General features: G+C 43.1%; 1 protein-coding gene across 4 annotated transcripts in view; it reads left to right on the top strand.

Annotated features, from left to right (window-relative positions):
- Positions 1-19,066, top strand: part of dlg2 (discs, large homolog 2 (Drosophila)) — a 239,252-nt gene that overhangs the window by 96,258 nt on the left and 123,928 nt on the right. The window lies entirely within an intron of this gene.

Raw genomic sequence — 19,066 nt, forward strand, 5'->3', positions numbered from 1 at the left:
TATGGTGATGCTATAGCATTAGCCTCTAATTCTGGAATTATCAGACTCCTTGGGCAGCTGTCAAATCAGACAAAACCTCAACTAAATCATTCTGGCTGTCTCTACTGAGCTTGATACACAGATATTTCACCCAGAGCATTTTACATTTTCCAGTATTTATTCATGTCAATCGTGTATTAATTTAAGCACACAAATAAGACCGTATTGTACATTTAAAGTTTAAAGGAAGCCAGCAACAAAAAAAGGTTTTACTGTAGACAGAAGTAACTGTTATGGTGTGTGAATTGTCTAGGTATTCGTTAAAAACAGATGTTTTTTCTTGTCAAATAGGCTATTGGCTTGTAGTGCCCCAGGCCAGCTCATAGCTGTGCAAGCTCGATTTGTAGGCTGGCTTGACGTGCTCTTCCCAATCGACTGCGAGTATGATTTGGCATTCCAAATTTGATGGAAAATGTTCATAGATGAGTAAGTAATTAATAATTAAAAACAGTATCTACAAAAATAAACACCTTTTCAGACATTTATGAAATTGTATTTGATAGTTATTAATATTGCTAAGGTATATCTGATACTTCTGCTGTTCTATTGATACACAACCTGGTCTCAGACTGGTTTTGTGATAACACCACAAAGACAGAATTTGGGATGTCTAGCATATTTTTGCAGTGAACGTGTGGGTCATGACTGTCCTGAATATGGGTCTTGTACCCTCTCCCATAAGCTCAGTCTTAGGTACTACATACGTATATACAGTCTACACACTTCGGCAGTAAATGCAGCCAGTAAATAGTTGTTCAAAGATGGCATATGGTGCACCTGAAGTTCTGATTTCTGTGATCTTTCAAATAAAATAAACACGCACAACCTGGTAACATGATTCTGCTCGCTTGCTTGCTTGCTTGCTTGCTTGCTTTCGGAGTTTGTCACTTCAGACCGCATGTTTTCCTGTCAAATCAGTGTTTTGTCCTGCCGTTTTTGGATGTACAGTTAATGTTTAAGGGTGCTTGAAGACCTGGGCAGTCTTCTAAAAACAGCTTCCTAACTACCGGGTCCTCAAAATATTTACTGTCTACTAAACGTACTGCTTACTTATATTAGTACACTGTAGTACTGTGTGTTCCCAAATGCAGACCATGAGTTTGTGCATGAGGGAGTTAAGTTGGAGAAATTTTCTCTCTGTATAGTGTACAGTAATATACATATTTTCGTGAGTGTATTCACAAGTAGACTTTCGAGTAAGTAAACCATACTTTTTAGGAGGTCCCACAGAGAGAAAGAGGCAGAGCCATCTTTTTAGGTCCAGTCACAGTCGAATAGATCATCGAGGAAGCGGCGGGGGCATTTTATTACAAGGGCGGGCGTCTTACGCCATTCAGCTGTACTGATGGAAAATAGAATGGGAGAGTCTGCAGTATGTTTAGTCGACACAACATATTTCCAGGACACGGTAGTTTGGGCCACGCCCACACTCAGCGAAACGCTGGAAATACGTGAACAATCATCCTACATTGAGGGAAACTTTTTCCCTACTTAACAACGTTATAATCTACTAATAACTAATAATGTACTCAATATACCCATGGAACAGTAAGCAAGTAAGCCGTTTCGGACAGGGCCCTGGTTTTGTACCTCCGATTGGATTGCAGTTTCCCAGCTCTGAGGTGATGCAGCTGATCACCACTAGGTGGAGCCTGATCCTCAGGTTAAATTAATTGTGGCGTTAGTTCAAACTGCATACTATCAGACTGAGTGTTTATCTGTATATGAATACACCACACATTTCTGTTCCTACTGCATGCTCTCTGAGTAGCTTCATAATAATACTTGTGTGATTCAGAATCATGGCAAAAAAAAACCATATTTTAGTCATCTTTAAGCTCCAAAAGGTCTTAGTCCGTTTATATATTGTATTTATTTATAGTTTTTATTTTGCATGAGTTTGTTGTAAGTTCATTTTGAGAATGAGATTGTTGTGTCTTGCTGGATCTTCCGAGCACGAAACCAGGAAGGTTCTCTTTGCCTATATATCTGTTTATTTCAGGTATAACGCCCAGGTCTGATATAGTACTACTACGGACATTGAACTGCTGTAGTACCAGGCCTGATATATTACGAGTACTATAGGGCTGAAATTAAACAACAGTCTTCATTTGGTGCTCTGGGATAACAAATAGGGTCGGCAGCAACTGGATGCTGTATAATTGGATGTTGGATGCTGTAGAAATGGTGCTAATACCATGTGAAATCTGTAGTATGTGATAACTACATGCATAAACAGCTTTGTGTGAAAGTGTTTATGCATGTGTTGTGCAGCTTTATGTGAGATTATTTTTCTAGCATTGTTAGACTGTTGTTCACTAAATTAATTATGTTGTTTAAAGCAAAGCAATATGACAAAGTTTTACAGTAAAAAGGTATCTAATTATTACACAGGATATTTGAAAAAACGGCTACTGTCGTTGGCTCTTGTTTCCAGCATGTGGATTAGAGAAACGATAATTTAAACATGGTCAAACTTCCAAAAAGTGGCATTTATTGTTCAGAGATTATCTTAATTATTATTATGTGCCCAGTTAGCTGACAAGCACTTCAATGAATAATCTAATTCATTTTATTCAACTATAGCTACTCAGCTGTGTAATTAGTTGGTGAAATTTTTAGCACCACAGCAAATAGCAAGCAAGCTGTTGTAAACCACAGGAGTTTGGGTAGTGGAAACTGTCAAAGTTTAGACGGGATGATTCTAACGAGGTATGAGACAAACATCCCACAGTTGGAAAGTTGTCTACATTGGGATAGCGTCGGAATTTGTTTGTCAGTGTCTTACAGTGTCTTATTGTTTACAGTGACTAAAAAATAGAAGTAGTTTTTAAATTCCCCTGTCAGTGGGTGGGCTAACACAAGCTGGCTGCGTACAGTATGGTAGGACTTAAAGTAGGTCCCCTGTTGGTGAAAACAGACGGTGGCTAAACATTCAGCACTTGGGATTTGCATTGCAAAACAACTGCGACTGCCACGCTGATCCACACCTGCAGACTTCAGGTGTTGTTGCCTTCCTGTCGAATAAGGGGGGGCGTGCGTCCGTATCATTGCCTTCTTGAAGCCCATTTGGCTCGGTTACACGTGTAAAGGGGAAAGAGAGGCACGGCACACTCACACTCGCATAGCTGAGGGTTAGATAGCAGTTAAGTGACAGTCTTTCCCTCACGTCACAATCTTGACAGCGCTGTTGCGGACTGTTCCGGAAGGGTGAGAATAGTCACTTTGACAAATTCAGCGCTCTCTCTGCAAAGGCTTGACGGAGATGACGGAAAAGCACAAGCTCAAGCTTTTTTTTTTTTCTTCCTCCCCCCTGAGCGCAGAGGCACAAGACAAATGCCTGCCATTTGTTTGCAGGCAACATTGTAGTCTGCATTTTATCTTCAGGTTCTTTTTGGTATCAGAAATAAAGCCCATCGCAAGCTGTCGAGTTGCCTCTACGCACAGCAGTTGTTGCTGAGAATGACCTTCGGTTCAGGCAACATGTCCGTGGATTTAAACAAATAGCTTTCTTACTTGTTATGGCTATACACAGACAATGTATGTTACTGAAGGAATTATATCTGCATAAGCTCCCTTCCTAACACCATAAAAGCAGTGAGTGTTCTTGGACAGCTGGACTCCCGAGCACAGGAAAAGCATCCCTTTTTTCCCTCCTCTACTGGTGACAAGTTCTCAATAAACTGAGACATGACTACTGAAATAGTGCTTCAAGGTCATTGTGCTGCCAGTGCTGTAGTTCTGCTTACCGTCGGTATCTGGATGCCAAAGTCAGGTGATACTGCTTGGGTGTTGCAGAGAAAGGTTGTGAAAATACTTTGGATGCAGCGCGTGTGTTCTGTTAGCGACCCAGATTGGCGAAGGGCAAAGGAAGTGCTAAAAAGCCCTAACTCTGTTTTGCTCTGTGCCCCCTCTCCACAGTGTCACGTGGGAGCTCCTCTCCTTGTGCTGCTAATGGTAACGGTTAACGTCCAATTCCCAGCTCTCGCTACCTGCATTGAACAGGATGGAAGCTTCTGGGGCTTCCTTCTACAGTAGTTACTGTGACATCTGAGCTCTAGCTAGCAATGTTCTCGCAGGGATACAGTATTGGTACAGCTCTCTGTCATCTTCCAGGGGTGCGGCATCGCTTGTTGGTCCTTCTGCTGTACGCTGGGCGGTTCTTAGAGGCTCTTCCTCATCCTCGCTATGGAGGAAGTCCAGACTCTTCCCCTCACACCCCTCCCCCACCTTCATCCACCTCTCCTGCCCCCACCCAGCCTCCATGGCGCATGCAGTGTGACTGGGACCTCATTCAAATGTTCCTTCTTAAAATTGATTATTTTCACCATCTTGTGCACCATCATCCAGGTGAACCTGCTAGTGATTCTGTCTCTTATCTCTCACCTGCAGCCTGCGCTGGTTACCCGTTTTGATCTAACATACCCGGGTCTGACTGCAGCAAGCTACCTGGCAAGTGGGACTTTTATTTTGACAATGTTTTTCCAGTGTTCTCATGGGAACCGGTAATGTTTGGAGATCTGTTTAACTGCATTGATGCACTGCTGTATTGGAGATCAATGGAGAACTGTGTGCAATGCATCTTTGGCCCGGGTTTTGAAATTCTTTGCTTAAGTTCTACATTAAACTTGGATTAAATTCTGCATTATCTATTATTTATGCCTTTAATTAGTGGTATTTCATCTGGAAAGGCACAGTTTTTTTCCAAGTAACAGAATTTTTTTTCCATTTTACTGAAAAATGGAAATGCAATAATTGGTAATTTGCTAATGGCTCTGTCGCTCCAGTGATCTGGAGGATAAGTTACTCGGCGCAGAGCAGCTATGTTAATAGAATTCCTCTGTTGGCTGAGTGTGATGTAGCTTGAGTTTTGTTCTGTTTTATACTTTTATTTTTTTTCCTGAGAAAAGGTGGTTGATAACTGTGGAGCTTGAGGTATGATGCAGGACGAAGAGTATGGTATGGTCTCAGGCGGCCCTGACATGCATTCTTTAAGCTGTGTTGCACCGAAGGCCACTGTATTGATTCATCAAAGGAGAATTGACGTCTCCAATATGGCGTAGAAAATTGCACAACATTGAGGTATTTCTTTATTTTCTGAGAGCGTAGGTTGTGGCAGAAGCTGTAGTGCTGTTATTGTGTCGTTTCGGGAGAGAGTTTGACCTTTGAAATGCCTTCTCTTGTAAAGTCTCAGTGGTACTTTTCAGACAGACCACACAGAAGTCAGCTCATGGAGCATAAAGTGTGGCTGTGCTTAAGTCGTCCAATCAGAGCGTCGGAGGCAGCAGGGTGATGAACGGGGGTCCCTCACTTGCCTGCTCTTTCTGGAAGGTCACTCCCCAACAAAAAAATGTGCCCATTGCCACGTGTCTGAGATCCTTTTCAATTGGGCCCCACTTGTCCTCAAACTTCCACCTCCCTCCTCTCCTGGCCTCCTCTCTTCTGCACGCTCTCTTTTTCTCTCTCTTGCTCTCCCCCTCTCTCTCTCTCTCTCTCTCTCTCTCACTCTCCCCCCCTCTCTCTCTGATTGAATAAGTATCGACTTTTACTCCGAACGTAATTTCCAGCTTTCGTCGGGCTTTGACCGGCGAAGGAAATCTTTTATGCTGAGTGAAAGAAGGATGGCGAGAGTTTCATTCCATTATACGTGAATAACACACTGGCCGGTGCCTGTGAATTACTATATTCCTATTTGTTACTTGGCCTTGGGTCTTAAAATGAAAAATAGCTTTAATACAACGTTGGAACTGAGTAGCCAGTGAGAGCTCTATTCGCCTTAGACGTGGTGAGGAGTGTCGGACGTCAGTACGAGGGAAAGGCGCAAACGGAGCGTGATTCATCTGCCTCGTCAGGTCATCGATCTGTCGTCCCGTGCCCCTGATTATATCTCCCCCTGAAAATGTCTGTCGCTGCGTGGACACAATTACCCCCATATCAGTCAGCCGCACGGAGCTGCTTAAGTGATATTTGTTGCTTTTATAAGCTCGGACAGAGACGGTGAGGGGTATTTATCAGAGGAATCGGGTTTATGTGTGAGGAACGGTCTTAATTACGAGCCGGTCCCTCTGGGGAAGAGTCGAGTGTATGGAGATGTGCCTGTGCTTCCATCCAAACTCTCCCCAGAGAACATTACCTCTGAGTTTTTATTTTCTCTCAGTGCAAAGTGCTAACTGTGCAGCTAATGGTCCTCCTCTGACTCCTCTTGTCTCTGTGTGGATAAGGGTTGACTGAGGAATGTAGTGGAGGGAGCAAGGGTGGTCATTTACTGTGGAAATACAAGGCTGTAGTTCAGCAAATATCAGTCAGCCTAAAGGCAGTTAGTGGATTTATAGGTCTTGATTTCTCCTGGAGATGAATTTAAGGTGCTCTTCGAGAATGTGAATGTGATGTAGGAGCAGTGTTCTCTTGTACTGAAGAAATGATCTCTAGTCTCTTGCAGCTCTACAAAGTAATATTATGTGTGGCAGTTCTAATACGATTCATTTTAATCACGCTTCAGAAGCAACCTGAGCTTGTGCTTCGATACCTACAATACTGATGTAATTCCCTCAAACAGAGCTGAGGCACTGTTTGAGTGCTACTGCTATTTATAGCTGAAAATAGGCTTTTAATTTTTGACATTGACTTACTAATTGATTTCTTCCCCTTTGCATTGCTTAGGTCTGTTGCAACTAAAATCGTAGATCCTGGGCCTTCAAGCAAAAGCTTAATGAATTTGCCTCAAGGGGCTTTTAATAGAAAAGAACTCATTAATTTGTTAGAAGGCATATGTTGAGGGTTCTCAGGTGTCATGCCAACGCTCATTCATTTAGAAATGATTTTGGGTATTCCGTACATGTGGCAGCTTAAGACGCAGCTCAAGGCTCCCCTCCCCTCTCTATTCTGAGCTCATGAAGGCTGTCATGTCGTTGCTGCGTTCCCATGACAGTCAAGGCCTCTCTAGTAGGCAAGGGGAGAGCAGGGTTTTTTTTCGTTTTTTTGCTGCACTAAGTAACATGTTGACTTGGACAGGCAAATTACATTCAGTAGACACATCCCACATCCGTGTAATTCAGGCTGCCGCGTCCTCATTGGCTGGTCGTTCTCGTTCGCAGCCACTCGCTTTAGTGCAAATCAAAAATGTCAGTGAGAGCTTATTGCACACCTGTCTAGCTCCACCTGCCAGATTGATTGACAAGAGAGAGGACTGTTGGTAAGCGCTGCTCTAATAGAGACGCTGTGCCTGTCTGTTGTCACAGCATCCAGCTTTAGGGCTCTGGTGCCTGCTGTCAGGGCTCACATCCAGAGGGAATTTAGGACATGTATAGCGAGCTTTAAAAAATGCTACACAGGTTAAAGATGCTATGATGCCAAGCAGTCGTCGTCTAAGAAGACGTTTGGCAAAATGCACTTGCTTTCCTTTTGAGAGAAACTGCTTTTTTGTAATTTCTGGTTCCTATTGCTTAGAAATTGTTGCATTGTATAATTATAGTTCGGAGAATTTTGTTGGAATTTTGATGCTATTTATTTATTGCTTCTTCTTTAAGTCATCGAGATTAGAGGTTGTCACCCCAATGCCAGAGAGACAATTTCTCTACCGTCTGAGATAAAAGGTACAGCAGTTGACGGAATGATTGCAGGTGAGTGTGTGTTCAAGGTAAAAAATAAATAAATAAAGCAGGGTCATTTTTTCATACGAAATAGCCTTGCCACAGTTATAGACCATATGGTCAAGACCATATGTTAATGAGACCAGTAATGGTGCCTGGGTGAACTCAAATCCATACTGGGCTCTGTAACTCGGGGTATAGCTACTCTAAACACTTGTGCTGATGTGAAGACTCCCTCTTTACTGCTCACGCATACAGTCTTAATTTAGCACGCTCAGGTGGGATCTGGGAAGGAGGGCAAGGTGTGGACCCCCCCTCAGCCCTTACAGATAATTGCTGCATTTAAATTTATGAAGGTGATAAAATTATGATTATGAAATCATAATGTTCCTTTTCAGTACAGATGTAGTACAGGGCACCATAGTGCTGCATGTACTGTATGGTACAGTTCTGCTGTTCAATGCCTCTGTATACCTTGTTACACTATATGTGTACATTCAGTCAGTGTTGATTCTGGCATGATGTCAAACAGTATTGAGCTTAGAAATTGCACATGCTTATTTGTGATGGAAACAGCTGGGATGTGTCATTATTAATACAATTTTATGGTAATTAATTTATAGTGGCTATTAAGTTCAACACAATTACCACCAGAGCTACCAACAGTAATCAATGTGAGTGAATAATTAGAATTTGAGTGTGTGACCTTGACTTCAGTCTTGAGGCCTACTTTGTGTGCTTTGCTGCAGGTCCAGATTGTCTCCTCTTGGCTGATGAAAGTTTGGTTGTCTATTTCATTAACACATTATTGCATACAAAGAGAATGACGTTCTTGGTAAAAGTTTAGTTCATATACAATTGCAGGCTAAATATTGGCTTTTAGTTCATTCATAGGTACTGGTTTTGAATGCCTTGTTTGTTGCTGTTGATAGAGCACAGTACTTTTTCTCACCATTACAAATGTCCATGAATTTCTGTGGAATTATATGTACTTAGTTGCTTTCTTAAGTTGGAAAAAGTATTTTTCATGCCAGTGATATTATCCACTGAGCCTGGAGTGTGGAGGAAAGATTTATTGTTTTTCAGAGATGCAAATTAGTCATGATACTTGCATAAATCACATTATCAGCTGCTATTCCATTTTGCCATTACTCAAGAAAGCCTTCATGACAGGATTTGGTCAACATGGTCAAATAATTATTTAGACATTTATTGCTCAGGAATATATTAAAAATGCTCTCATATTTCATCATTCTTTATAAATTAGCATGGTTGTTGTGGGAATGCAAAAGAAAATGAACTGTTTCACATAGTCTAAATTCTTGCTGTGTTTAGATTAAGAATAGTAGACAGCGTTAAAACAAAAAGGCTATGAAAAGGCAGTTATCAGGATTTTTGAGCTCATGATGTGTCACTGAAGGAAATGACAGTAGAATTACCACATACTCTGGTTTCTGCAGGATATGAATTCTGATCATGAAGGGTATGATTAGAAGGTCATTAAACTATGAGGCTCATATCCATTGTATATTAGCAATGACAGCAGTGAATCGATGAGTACATTTGCTTTAACAGCACTGCATGCGTTGGTGGTCTCACGAGTACTGAATAGAATTTGGGTCACAAAATGGTTACGCTTAGTGGTTTTACAATACACACTATAATATATAGACCCAAACTACAGATATGCAGTAAAGAGGGCAGTCGTGCGCGCATGTTCTTTTTATGTTTTAGACAATATAATTGTGATGTCAAAACATTTATATTTCATATTCTAGTGAGTCTTATTCTGAAAGGCTGACACAATTACAGTTCTGTCTGTTGTCTCATATGCCTCAGGCCGTATGAAGTGTAAACTATGTCTATAAGTAATAGGTCCATGGTTCATCCTATTAAAATCAGACGGAGTTGACATTAATTCTGTACGTAGGTTGTAGGGGTCAACAACAACTGAAATGGATTCCCCTCGTTATATTTAAAGGGGCTTTCTATAAGAGAAAAATCTGTCAAGACAGGCAAATATGGAAAAAGCAATCGTGATTTAATTGGATACACACAAATGCAGGTATTTACCAGTTACCTATACAGAAACCCATCTTTACATCCATTTCACTTCAATCCTCTGGAGTCCATTAACCATAAAGTGCATTGTCTATGTAGTCCCCAACCGCCTAAAAATCTTTTCGTTATGAAGAGAAGTACTGTGATTTTTATAGTCACCCTTCGCGGTCACAGACTGATTTGATTTGTCATTTCGTACCTTCAGATGTTGTGAAGCTATCAAAGCCTTCTCTCCTCTACAAACACTGTTCAAGGTCTGCACTGTTCCCTGGCAGGTTTGATCGTGAGCAGGCGTCTTATCCAACCTTTATTTATACTTGTCAAAAGCAGAGTTGTTTGGCAGCTTATACTGTATATGATAAAAACAGGATGTAATCCGGAGGACTTGAACATTAATTTTAGTGCATTTCTATGACCCATGAACTCTGAATGAACTCAGTGTACCACACAGTCTTCTACAGGAGAATTGCTTTTTATGTGGAATAGAAATAAATTATCAGATCATTGCGAATAGATTATAATATGCTGAGTTGACGGAACTTGATTCTGAGATGCCAGAACTGAGAGCTCCATGCAATATGTCCCTTGTAATTTATGATGCACCAAGTCCAATTTTTGCAGACATTAATATGAGTTCACTGTGGTGACTAAGAACCGCAATATGGTTAGCTGATAACATTGCCACCTACATAGAGGGAGAGGAATGACAAACATTGGGATAATTCAGGCAATATCTGCTGTTGGAGAGACTTGTTTCAGAGCATTAATCTGTATTAAACAAACAATAATCTGTTCATCTCGGAGAGGGATTGTGTCCATACAAGGAAAGTGGCATTGTGCCAGACTCCGTCTGAAACGCCTTGTGCGTAGGGAGCGGAGTGTGGTTGCCTGGTAACCAGATCATTCTAATAATCGAATTTGATGTATACCCCATAACCTTGTTTTAATGGCGTTCCTAATGCTTCCTGGCATTACACTTTATTTCGTGTGAATTTATAAATGCATTTGTTGGTAAAGCAGTGCTGTGGAGGACTAGCTTAATGATGCAAACAGAGATGAATCATGTAATAGGGCATAATATGTTGCTAGTGAAATAATAGGCCCTGGAAATGGGTACCCAGAGGGCAGTACATCTGGTCAGTTCGTCTTGTTTGATTGACAAAATTGTTTTTCCACCATTGAACAATTATACCTTTTATCCTGTAACGAGTGTTCCCCATTCATAGCGGATTGAGGAATGCACTATTTTTGTGTCACTCATCTCGAATATTAGTTGTTTTATGAATTTTATTAGGTAACCGCAGCTGTGAATTGTGAACAAATTCAGTTGTCTAGGGGCAAGTACTGGTCAGCTGATTGGACCACTTCAACCAGCATTTTGATTGGTCAAAAATCCACTGCATATCACCGCCAAGATGGCAAAAAATTCTGTTTTCATTGGCCTTCCTTCCAAGGTACTTCCTTTCCGAAATGCGGTTGTTTACCTGCCAGGAAATGAAGTTTTTTCAGCAGAAATCCAGAATGTTTTTTTCCGTGCTGTGTTTGGTCCCTGTAGATTTGTCTTTCGGGGAGCCCCGCTGTGAGCCGTGCAGCCGGTGAGGGACTGTCCTCAGGAACAGGGTGCTCTGTAGCCTCCAGGGATTAGCCGGTAACGCGCGTGCCGCGTCCCCCCAGCCTTCATCACGCGTTACAAGTCGTTTGCAGTGCCGTTTCTGTGTCTGTGACATTTGTTTAAACAAAGCATTTGATCGACCCCTGTCTGTAGCCATTTTTCACACCGGCATGCTAAGCGCTTAAGCCCCCCCCGGATATTGCAGTGCTCTTTGTCCGATTCTGCCTTGCGATTGCACTCCCTCGGCTGGCTTCATCTCACCGGGACGATGGCCGTTCACGAAGGAGCAAATTGGCAACGGATGCATGGAAATCCGCCATCCCCTCGTTAGGGAGAACAAGCGCTGGTTGGTCAGGAAGCTCTCCCCATAGCAGGAGGACGACATTGAAAGCGGGCTTCCTGACCTGGCACCCCTCCCCACCCACCCCCGACACGTGTTGGCGCACAGACTTTTTAAGAGAGCGCCTAGGAACTACCGCCATTTCATTATTGCGTTGAGCACCGGTGACCCTCGCTCTGGCCTCCGACAGGAAATAGCTGGCTGCCGATTGCTTCTCGGAGGGAGAGATTGCATAAATCAGCGCTCGCGTTCCACTTCAGAAGGCAACACAGCAGAGGGCTTTCTGGTTTGTATTGTTGTTCCTCCCCAGAAAGTTAGGAAATAATGGATAGGAAAGGTGGTAGTTGACTCCCTCTGAGAAGCCATTACACCATATGCAATGCTCAGAAATTGATTTTCTATGAGAGAGGCAGCGCTTATGCCATTCTCTATTGTCGCAGAAACGTTTTTCCAATGAAAGTAGCCCTTGTAATGAGGTTTCCAGAGTCTTTCTGCATTCATCTTTTATTGAATCTGCTTACTTTAAGGATTGTGTGTTTTTCTAGATGTCTGTTGTGTAATGATGTGATCATGATGTAGATGTGTGGATATTCACATTTAGTGCGCTTTACACATAATGTGATCTGTCCAATGTCATTGTCTTGTTATGATGAAAAACAAACGAACTAGCTCAATCATTAAGTTACTAATAGTGCTACAGTATTGATCATATGGCCATTATCTCATCTTCCAAGTGCAGAATAACAAAGTAATCTTTCAAGTGCCAAAGTATAACACAAAATTGTTTAAAGAGCCCTTATTTTACTGCATTATCTCGTTGGTCAGAAGAAAAAGCAGTCTTCCTCAGAGGGCGATGAAATACTAGCATGTCTTATCTCAGCTGTTGTTTTTTGGGGGTTTTTGTTCTTCAACCCATGCTGGCCTGTGTGCATTTTTTATGTTGCAGCATTTCATAAGGCCTGGATTACCCAAACATGCCATAAGGCCTGAATAACACCTAACATGCCATAAGGCCTGAATAACTCCCAACATGCCTGAATAGGCCTTATGACCACACTTTCTGTGGTCATAAGATCCATTTGGTTCTGATTTATTCAATTCTGCTGATAAATCTGTGTACTCTGTAACCAATTTTGTAACCGTCAGAACATTCTAAGATGGTTTGATCCATTAGCCGACAATTGCATTAATGCTGCCCCTCCTTTCACCCCCGCCCATAATTATGACCATAACCATACTTTTAACTTGAGTCCTGAAATCTAACCTCAAATCCCTCACGTTGCTGCGCAACCGTGGACAAGCATACGGTTTTCTCAGAACTTGTTTTCAGATGAGCTGTATTTGCTGTATATTTGCTGTAAGTGCAGTATACAGTAACAACCGAGGTCTGTGCCATGCAATTTCAGCAATTGTGGGGCTGTCCCTCATTTTGTTAGCTTCTGTGATGCTATTGTCCAGGGAGCAATAACAACCAAGGGTTGTGCTGGTGCATTTTCTGAACAGGCCAAGGGCTTGGACAGGCAAGGCTCGGCCACTGGCGGGAGATACGCGATCCCCTCGCCTGCTAGCGCGGCCACGACCGGTTTCCCCTGACTCCAGCGTGAGAGCAGATTGCGCAGGTCCTGATTGGTTTTTGCGTGGGGGAGTGGAGATAAGACGGTTGTTGCGTGCAGCTCTGGTTGTTGCGTGAAGCTCTGGTTATTGCGTGTCTCTGCTGCGTCCTCTAATCTCCCTGTGTAACCTGTCAGAAGCTCCTTCCCTCCTCCCTATGTTTGTGCATCTCCTTGGAGGAGGTGTGGGGGTGGACGGTAGGAACAACTGGCCCAGACAGCGCCCTGAGGCCTCTCCCTCGGCCTGTAGTTCAGTAGTCATGCGCATCCCCCCGTCGAGGACGTTGCAGACACCATTAACCTCGCCGTGCACGTTGAATCGCTTCCCACCGTCGGGCCAGCGCAGCACGGACGGTCCGGCGCGGATGTTCCGGTTACACCAAGCGGCCGGTCTTCACAAGTCCCCCTGCCCTGATGGACACTTCGGTCGACGATGACAGGGACCTTTTTGGAGACGGAGTGAGCCATGAGTCGGGCAGGATTGGACGAGGAGAAATGCTGCGTAGGGGGTACGGGGCAGGGTAGGGTGCTGGGTGTGGACCGCGTAGGGAGCTAGGTGTGGAGCTGGCCCAGGAGGGCGTGAATGCTGACGCATGCCGGGCTCCTTTAAGTGCGTGTGGGCTGGCCAAGGATGGCGGGAGGAGGGGGGCTTGGGGAGCCGGGGGATTGGAGTGCCTTGTTTACGGCGCCGTTCCGAGGACGCTCTCTCGCTCTGACCACCGGGGACCCTCCGAGGTGCCCGTGGCAGATGGTCAAGGAACCATTTTACGCCATTCGTCAAATCAAGTCCAGGCCCTCTCGTTTTTAAGCATTCTGCGAGCACCGGTACGTGTCTCCATCATGAATTTTAAAAAGCTCTCGATCGGGTTCTCTGCAGGCTTTGGCAACGGAAGCAGTTTAACTTGGCGAGGGTGATGACAAGTAATATAATAGATGTGTCCAGTTTGTGCGTGCGTGGGCCTTTGCGTCTCTGTTGTTGAGGGAATGTGGATAGGTCCGTCTCTCTTTGAGGTTACACATGCACAGCAGGCTGTAGATTAATGTTATGCCAGTGCTTGATCAACAGAAGATGTAATTTGCTCAAGGCCCGTTTCTGCTTTGAGATGAATAGGTATTCATATGATCGGCAGACGGGCTGCCTTTGTAATTCTGTTGTGAAGGGGAGAACGCTGCGTCATTATGTTGCTTACGCTGACTGTTCAAACATTAATATTCACTGCTGTACCTGGGAAAAGAATCACATTTTTTTTTTTTTTCCCGCTTGGTCAAGCTTGAGCATAATTAAACAAAAAACAACAATGAACATAACAATGTTAGCTCGTATGCGCACACCATCTCCATTCAATTTTTTCCAATTTAGCGTTAGATTTCAATTGGCTGTATTATTTTAGCCAGAGTTATTTTCATGGGCTGGATCAGCAATGAAAACAGTCTGGTTAAACACAGCAATTATGTGTGTTTTCTGTTCCTCCTGTGAGCTCCTGAGTGCAGATTTGTGTGGAGAATTTCTATTTAATGAAAACACGCAGTCTGTTTCTCATTCAGTGGCTGTCGCGCTTGTCCTGGATGCGGGAGAAGATGTTCTTTCTAAAGTTCAAGTGCATTGTTCACTTTCGGTCGCAGAATACCTGTTCATATTGTACTTACAATTCTGGGAGATTAGCATTTTTGACTCAGTCGTAATTCGCACAGTCTACGGTTAAATGTTTCAAATTGTTTATGATTTGCACTTATCTGCGCTGAACAGACCGGCTTTGCCAGTGCCAGATTTTCAGCCGACTGGAATGCTTCAGGGCTGCCAGGGACAGCAAAGTTGACACTAACTCTGACTTTACATTGGATAGAGCCTGTGTACAGTCACATATTCTGGTCTAGGCAACAGTAGGACACAGTTGAAATAATAATGTAAATATGTTATAAATGGCTAAATCTATGTGAATGTGCACACAGATTTAGCCCGATTATACTGGTCCTATTTCCTTCATAGATAGTAATGATGGAAGAGCAGGAAGGATAGAATGTCTGATGTGGAGAATAACAATTATGGTGAATGACTAATTGTTTAAATCAGAAATTGTGGATGCAAGGGTAACAAATGAACAGACAGAGTGCTAATACCCAGAAATGCAGTTGAATGTTTTATGTCAAAAATGCATGCTAATTAAGTTAATTAGCCGACACCGGTTTCCCTTTATTTTGTGAATTAGCTTTCCATTTACTTTTTTTTTTTTTTTAAATGCTGTCACTCTGAACTGTCTTGATATGTGGGTTACGTTGAAATCTCTACGAGCAAATGCAAAGCTTTTAGTGAGGGAAATGCATTTCTGTTTTTGTTTTTTCTCCAGTTATGCTGAAGGAGCCTTTACATAATTTGGATATCCAGTAATACTGCCATAAGCAAATAGGCATAGCAGAGTTTATTATTTAGCACCAGCAACTGGCTGCACAGTGATTAAGAAAGCCTTTTTATAAATGTATTGTTCTAAGATGGGTAATTTTGCAGGCTAATTAGTGCAGAAAGCAGATTTTGTTCAGTTAACATGCAACCCTTCCCCTCTTGTCCCTTCCCCTTCCTCTCAATCACAATAGAAATAACCCTCTGGGTGTTATTGTGTATTTTATCCTTGCCAATTTAAAATGTATGTAAGGACTGTATGAATACAGTCTTGCATGCATCTCTTATTGTCAAATAAATCTTGTCTAATCTAACCTTGGGTTGGGGACATTTCATTTCTGCTCCCACGTTGAATGATCTCAACTGTCTTCTGATGGTCTCTCTTGTCATGCAAAATTAAGCACATTAAATATGTAGGTTACATCCTAAGCCAAAAGGCAACAGACAAATGCAAAGTTAATCTGTTTCACGATTGAAGTGTAACGTTGAGATTAACTTTATCTGCTTTCAAGATAATAATGATAAAAAAGATTAAAAGATAATAATGCTTCAATAACATGAACAGAAATGTTTTTTCCAATTAGCTGACCAAAGAATAACAATAATGTGCAGTTCAAGACCCTAAGTCTAATAATGTGCATCTCTGTATATCTTATTTTAGGTATTTTATTGTCAAGAGATTTCAAATGGAATATGCTGCTGTATATGGCGAGAGCATTCCTCTGTCCAGAAAGAGAAACAGTCTTTATTTAGCATGTATTCTTCATACATGCAAAGTCCATTAATCTTTCATGTTGGAGCCTGTAATGGTGGAACATCAGCAAATTGCATGTGAACTGTTGATATCACATCCAAATTGTAGCTAACAGTAGTGACAGCTATTCCCAGATGGCAGGAGTAACGTTGTTGAAATCCGTAAAGGTGGACTGTTAAAATGGCTTTCCATAATCGGTAGGGTAGCCGGCTGCTCCATTCTAAATTCAGTTACAGCTTGGCACACTGGGAGCCATTATCCGGAAGGGCTTGAAAATGGTGCTTTTAAGCCTCCGAAAATGGCCCAACCTCTTACTGTAGCGCCATGGTTGCTGCGTTGTGGAGCTCTTCCCCTCCCTCAGAATGCCTCCACTCCACTGTGTGCTCGTATCATGTGACGTGGCTCTCTCACATACAGGGAAATCCAGTGGAGCCAAGATAATACAGAAAGCCCTTAATATTAATTTCAGGAGCGGTCGGGTATTAAAGTTTCACACATGGCTGCTGTTGACGCTAGCGTGTATCTTGCTTGCCGCGAGATATTCGGTCTGCCGTCCCCTTGAAAATGGCGGATAAATAAAGGCAGGCTTTCTGACTAAATGGCTATCTTCATATGCTGTGGGGTGTCTCCAGCCCACATAATAAGGCAGAGGCGGCCGCACGGGGACTGGTGCTGCGGCTGCTGTAACTTACAGGAACAGCACAGACGCATCGGCGCATTGACGTCGGGGGCCTGTTCTTCGTCTGATGAAGTGCCGTAGCTTGGGCACGGTCCAGGTCCGCCGCTGGGACAGAAAAGCCTTTTGTTTGCTCCGTCTTTATAAGCAGGTACCGGCTGAAAAAGGGCCCCGCTTTCTCTCGGAAGGAGGGACGGAGTCTCGTCGACTCTTGTAAAGCACTGGAAAGAGGTTTCTGTGACCAGGCCTGAAGCTCCCACTCGACGCCGTGTCTGACGCGCACAGAGGCGAACCGTATAATCCCCTCCGCAGAACGCTCAACCGTCACATTCTGCATCAGCCAAAGTCGTCACGTTTAAAAAAAGATGTACTCTCAATCCGTACCTACGAGATCGCAGTGCTCCAAAGTCCCCAGACTTTCTGGAGTGTTCCGTTACTGTTTCAGAGGTGCAAACTAACCTGCGTTATTTAAAGGCTTGTCAATAACACGCCTCTCGGCAGCAGGTTCTCGTATTTGCTAAGGCAATGGTCGGGGTGTTAATGAAGGCGCAGGAGGTGTGTTAATCAAACGCCCTGTGGGCCACAGGAGGAACGACACCTCTGTCCTGCCCCACTCTGCTTCTCATAATGTATAATATACACACAGAAATATTTGCATTAACAAGCTGGTGTAAAGGTCTACGTGCTCACTGAGTGTGTTTATTATATAATATATGTTTAATATTACTGTTTCATGTGTTGAACAATCCTCACAGGAACAGTCACACTGTCAGCAAATTGTCAAGTTTCCTATTACGAAAGTATTCCTTAAAAAAAAACTAAAAAAAACTTTTTGTCTCCATTTTTTTAATCGCTTTAATGGGAGCAAGAAAAGTTAGTCAAGTGGCAAAAATGGAACACAATCAGTATTCTGAGGAGTACTGTATGATAAATGGTTAAGTTTCACCATGGATTGTTTTATAGAGTTAATTTCCTTGGTGTAAGTCACATTACATTACATTACAAGGCATTTAGCAGATGCTCTTATCCAGAGCGACGTACAACGAAGTGCAGGTCAAACACAAGTACAAGTGCGAAGAGGACCTGAGAGGACAGTACAGTTCTGAGTCCTAGTGTAGCCATACAGATATAATCGGAACCCTTGAAGAATACATCAACTTCCAAACTAGCATACCACAGTTGGCAGCTAGAATACCCTGAGTACAACAATACAATAACTAATACAAAAAACAACAATATCTATACAACTATACAAGTGCCATGACAGTCTATGACATATATAAGGCTAATCATGGTGGTGAGTTAGGGAGGGAAAGGTGTAGCCTGAAGATATGAGTCTTCAGTCTGCGCTTGAAAGAGGTCAGAGACTCTGCCGTTCTGACATCCACCGGGAGGTCATTCCACCACCGTGGGACCAGGACAGACAGCAGTCATGAGCGTGAAGTGCAGGTGTGGCGAGGGGGAGGCGCCAGACGGCACGAAGTGGCAGAACGGAGGGGGCTTGCTGGTGTATAGGTCTTGATGAGTGATTGGACAGGAAGAACCTGCACGCCCGGGTCACCGTAGCGATGTTTTCGGAGAAGGACAGCCTGTTGTCCATCACCACTCCAAGGTTTCTTGCACTAGGGGATGAGGTCACTGTGGTATCCCCTAGTGAGATGGAAAAATCAGAGAAGGGAGAGGTTAGAGCAGGGATGAAGGTTACCTCCGTCTTACCTGGGTTGAGCTTTAGATGGTGGTTGCCCATCCAGCTCTGGATGTCTCTCAGGCAGGCGGAGATATTATTGTTGTATTCTAGCTGCCAACTGTGGTATGCTAGTTTGAAAGTTGATTGTACTCTTCAAGGGTTCTGAATTTCTGTATGTTTACACTAGGACTCGGAACAGTACTGTCCTCTCAGGTCCACTTTTGCACTTGTTCTTGTGTTTGATTTGCACTTTGTTGTACGTCGCTCTGGATAAGAGCGTCTGCTAAATGCCACGTAATGTAA

Source organism: Conger conger, chromosome 7, assembly GCF_963514075.1.
Source record: "Conger conger chromosome 7, fConCon1.1, whole genome shotgun sequence".
Taxonomy (NCBI): domain Eukaryota; kingdom Metazoa; phylum Chordata; class Actinopteri; order Anguilliformes; family Congridae; genus Conger; species Conger conger.